Consider the following 5,586-nt stretch of genomic DNA (forward strand, 5'->3'; position numbering starts at 1 on the left):
TGTACTTTTGACAAAAAAGTGTGGAAAAAATAATAATAATAGTAATAAGAAACACGCGAATCTCAATAGGGTTTTCTGTGATGTAACAGAAAACCCTAATAATAAGAAACACGCGAATCTCAATAGGGTTTTCTGTAATGTAACAGAAAACCCTAATAATAAGAAACAGTCGAATCTCAATAGGGTTTTCTGTGAAGAAACAGAAAACCCTAATAATAATAATCACGCGAATCTCAATGGGGTTTTCTGTGAAGAAACAGAAAATGTATAGTAATGTATAATAGTAATGAAACCTAAAAGTTTGAGATACGTTTTCATAAAACTGTATCGACAGCTGTGAGCTTTGATAGTGGCAACCAAAACCTGGCAAGTGAGGATGGCAGGAGGTCCCATCATCACGCCATCTTGTTCTTTCCCTGCTTCTAGATCATAGGCTTTTTAGACATCGACAAAATGTGCCATGTGCCGATGGTGCTTCGCCATCACAGCTCGCGCAGGTTTATTTTGCGCGAAGTAACAACTCGCGCAAATAGTCATTACGCGATCGCGTACCTACTTCGCGCAAATAGAGAAAACGGATCCAATTTATAGCTCGACACCCAGTTTCATGAAAAAGTGTAAGCTATAATAGTAATGAAACCTAAAATTTTGAGATACGTTTTCATAAAACTGGATCGACAGCAGTGAGCTTTGATAGTGGCAACCAAAACCTGGCAAGTGAGGATGGCAGGAGGTCCCATCATCACGCCATCTTGTTCTTATCCCTGCTTCTAGATCATAGGCTTTTAGACATCGACAAAATGTGCCATGTGCCGATGGTGCTTCGCTATGGAAGGGGAAAGCCACCAAAAAATGGTTATATGTCATTCGATAATCAAAAGGTTTAAATAGATGATGAAAAAATACAAAAAGATAGTGAAAACATATAAAACGGTGATGAAAACATGAAAAAATGTCAAAAGGTGATAAAAGGTCAATTGATGGTATTTTATCATATTTTCGTATCTTATCACCTTTTCATCTTTTACCACCTTTTTATTATCTTTCAACGGTTGCCAATAGCAACTCGCGAGGTACATACTTCATCCAATACGGAATAGAGACCACTGTCTCATCTACAAATTCTGCGCAGGCGTATTTGTAATATTGACTACTGCACCATCTATATACGAGATGAAGTACAATATAGTTTATTGAATTGGAATTGAATTGCTGAACGTATGCACGTATACGCTTAATTTTTGGCGTTTGCCGTCTCCTACTCTTATTGTATCATCAGGTACTTTAACATTAATTTCCATGTAGGCCCAGGCTAACTACAAAAATGTACGAAGTACTATCATATTACTAACTATACATATTACAAAGTCTATTCATTTGAAATAACTCATTTTTCGGTGCAAGGTCTCTTCCTTCCAATTCGGACCAATGAGACCATCGCCATGTATTCCCCCTTTGACATCTCCTAGTAACTCCCCCCTCAAATACACTTCTATGACAAGGAATAATGCTTTCTGTGCATATAACATATCAGCAAAGTCTATTTATTTGAAATAATTCATTTTTTGTTGCAAGGTCTCTTCCTTCCAATTTGGAACAATTAGACCATCGCCATGTATTCCCCCTTCGACATCTCCTAGTAACTCCCCCCTCAAATACACTTCTATGACAAGGAATAGTGCTTTTTGTTTACATAGTAAAATTAAGGAAGTCTATTTGTTTATTTGTTTGAAATTATTCATTTTTTGGGTGAAGGTCTCTTCCTTCCAATTCGGGCCAATGAGACTCTTCCTTCCAATATGGAACAATGAGACCATCGCCACTACACCTTCCACATCTCCTACATACTTGTACCCTTGAATACTTCTATTGCAAGGGTGCCTTCGTTGTGTATAACTGTATTTAAGAAACTTTATTATAAGGCTACAGATCAGATATAAGCTACGTCATAACGGGTTGCAATGAATCACGATTACATGATATAGACCGTGCTGTATGTAGAAACATGTATGTTCATAACTTAGAAAATGTTTGACATCCTAGATACAAAAGCAAGTTAAGAATCCATCTGAACAAGCAAGAAATAAGTGAAGGCTGTTTCAATTTGCATATTAGCACATATTCAATCATTCAAAAAAGTAGGACCAAACATACGCCTTGACCCAAACTGATATATGATGAGCACATTCAAACATTAAATAAGTTGGATCAAACATACGCCTATGAGTCGGTCAATTAGAGGAGAGAACTGGTCCAGCATCGTTACTCATTAAAATAATGATCTACGGGAATAGTACAATTTTTACATTCAATCATTTAATATTTCTTAGTCAGATGTTACAAAAATATCTTCATCTTTACATGCCATTTTCACTGTCTGTTTATACAGTCAAACTTGGTTAAAATATGACTCTCTCGTCTCATATTGGACAAGCACACTACTTAATGCCAAAAGTTCATCTAAATACAAATCCCTTAAAGTATGAACCCATTGACAATGTGGGACACCTGAATTATTCGAAATTTTCATAATGTAAGTAATGCCTGAAAATGCTTTTTAGGTAGGATTTTCCAAAAATCTTTCGTTCTTTGTGTTTTCTTATTATAGACGGTCAATGAAATACCAGAAATGTATGTCACTTTTTTGTAGGTCTCAAGATTTGGCATTAAAAAGTGGTTTGACTAAACACTGTATTATATGAGAATTAACAAAGAAATCCATTCGAATACATGTACTAAAAGATAAATCATTGACATTGAAAAACAATATAAGACAGTCATTGCTTATAACTGGAATCTAACAGCACTTAAAAAAAATATTGCTAGATTAAGTGAATTTTGAGTTACAGTAACTTTTCATAGAGGAAACTGTAAGTAGAACTAGATGTCTAGGGAACTGCCTACTTGGGAAGGTCTATCTGGGACTAAGGACAGACAAAACTGACAAACCGATCAGATAGACACTGGGTGCCATTCATACTCAAGACAGTTCATTTATGAATGTAGAACAATTTTCATATACAACTTAGTCACAATTTTGAATTTAATGTAATTTAAGGAGGAGGTGCTGAGTCACCTTGACCTTGATGGACTTTATATATGCTGCATAGATGCATATTGGGTAGGTAAATCCACACAGCACCAATCCTGTCGTCCGTCTATCAATGGGGTGAGTACTAAATGCATTGATGTACATGCGGCTTGCGCAGTATTCTTTCTCTACACAACACAATAGACTCTGCCTAAACCAATGCCGGTCAATTCGGTAATTTGCTCAACTTTGTAGAATAATCTTAAGTTTTGCGCTACCAATTTCGTATCATCGTTACTTCAACAAATGACAAGCAGTTAGCCAGATACAGTCCTCTTTCTTCTTTATAACTTCTAGCAAAACCTAGAACGATATATGTAAATACATAGCCTAAATTCCAATGAATCTAATCTTTGTTCTAGCATTTTATAATCTAGCGTAATATGTTGTTATAATAGCTCAATCGATGCGTTTAAAACTTTGCATCCTCAAATTTTTTTAAAGCAAGCACAGTCGACTCCGCTTACCTCAGATCTCTTTGGAACCAGGATTTGCTGTCCGAGCTACATAATATTACAACGTTAGGAAGGCAAATTTGAATGGAATATGAAGCAAAGGGACCAAAATTTCGGCCCGAGATAAAAGAATTCGAGACTTCTACAGATCCAACATAGGTGGAGTCTACTGTATTTCACATTATATTGCAAATAAGCAAAACAAGGAAAATAGTTTCAGTATACTAAAAAAGATAGAAAATACCTCAGTATCAGGCTTTAACAGGTTTCTGCACAATTCCATCGAGCTTCGAATCTGAAGTGGAAATTAAAAAGTCTGAACATTTCAAGAGAAAATAATACATGAAAATATCTTTAGATTACTAAGGTACCTATAACTGTTCACTTCAATAGCATCAAAGGAATTTAAATGACCCCGTACTTATTCCAGAGATAACCAAGAAGATAATAAGAGATACATGTACATACCTGTGAATCTGAAAATGGTCCTTTCACATTTTGGTCGATACAACGGCAATTGGTGGTTCTCAACGACACATCTTACATTCTGAAATGTAATAAGAGACTGAGACTCAGTATTCCTGAACACACGAGTGCGAACTGATTTAAAATTCAACATATTTTTTCATAATGCGACTATAGTATTGAGGTATTATAAAAGTACACAATTGCATGCAAGCATCATCATATCCTGCACTTGTAGATTATGAAAAATATGCCACTTCTAGGTCTCAGAATACATTGAAAGGAGTTCTCTTTTTTTCTGTTCAATATTTAAAATTTGAATTATAATTAAATATTATTACCATCAAAACTTAATTTACGCACCTTACACAACTTTCTGCTTAGAGTAACTGGCTGGCTATACCACGATTTACTATAATGAAAAGTAACAACACAGATGAGCATCAACAAAACATATCCAGGAATTTTAAATTGGTCAAGGGCATCCATTCATTTACTAAGCGGGCTGTAAGTATAGGTTATAAACTGATTAATGATCTGTTTGGCATATACTGGCGTCGATGGCGATATAGCCAGACAGCTGAATTTCCCATACAGATCATTAATCGGTTTACGGCCATTTTATAAACCGAGGCAGACCATTTAAGACCAATAATGCATAAACCTGTTTGTGAAATACACCTAATCATGACTGTGACATTTCAATCGATTTACATACTTACTTGATTTATACTCGATAAAGAAAGTTCTTTGAAAATGATGACTAAAAACCATGTAACAGACATTGTTATGAACTGTCTAAAAATCTAGTGTTTTGCATTAGGTTTCACGTCTCAGTCAAAGTCAAACAAACAATCAACCTGTTTCTGATATTGCATTATTAATTCATTTAACGATTTTTGTAGTGCTCATAATATTTAAACTTAATCAACTTACTCTAAAATATGTGTTGTACATATACCACACTTGTGATCATCTGCTGTTTCCAAGTCACTTTTTGGGAGTGACTCTCCTAGGCAGGCGATGTGGTACCACTGCCAGCATTGCATACACTCGACCCATTCCTCCTGTGTAGGATTGCTGCAGCAACCTATAGCACCTGCCCCACAGATCTCTTTGCTGCCACCAAGAAATCCTGGGACAGTACAGACAGCTGGTATTATATGACCGAAACTGGAAGATTTATATGGTTAGTCATCTTTGATTGTTTTCATTTATCCACTCACATCTAAACATAAACCAGTAGTTGTTAAGTGGTAGCATTATAATATCGATCCCATTGAACTATAGTACAATGCGAGTTCATTAAAAACCTACCGTTTTGATCCGGGTTTTGTTGGTACCCAACACACATTTATCACTTTTATTGGCATTTGTATACCATATACTGCTTCTTTATATGGTTTATCAATTTCCTTCGCTCCTTGACAATGCTGCTGAATGGTTATTGCAAATGTACAGCAAGCAAGTTGAAAATGAATAAGAGCTGGAAAGACATGAATACTTCATCAGTACAGTTGACCACGGTTATATTGTAGGCTTTTGTATCGTAGAAATGGTTATATCGTATTTTCT

General features: G+C 35.6%; 1 long non-coding RNA gene across 1 annotated transcript; it reads right to left on the reverse strand.

Annotated features, from left to right (window-relative positions):
- Nucleotides 1-3,308: 3,308 nt before the first annotated feature.
- Nucleotides 3,309-4,415, reverse strand: LOC141898482 (uncharacterized). Its single transcript, XR_012618563.1, has 4 exons — nucleotides 4,375-4,415; nucleotides 4,015-4,093; nucleotides 3,791-3,841; nucleotides 3,309-3,394 (listed from the first exon to the last, which is right to left on the reverse strand). It is a non-coding gene; the product is annotated as an uncharacterized LOC141898482 (long non-coding RNA).
- Between the last annotated feature and the right edge of the window lie 1,171 nt (nucleotides 4,416-5,586).

Source organism: Tubulanus polymorphus, chromosome 2 (assembly GCF_964204645.1).
Source record: "Tubulanus polymorphus chromosome 2, tnTubPoly1.2, whole genome shotgun sequence".
NCBI lineage: Eukaryota > Metazoa > Nemertea > Palaeonemertea > Tubulaniformes > Tubulanidae > Tubulanus > Tubulanus polymorphus.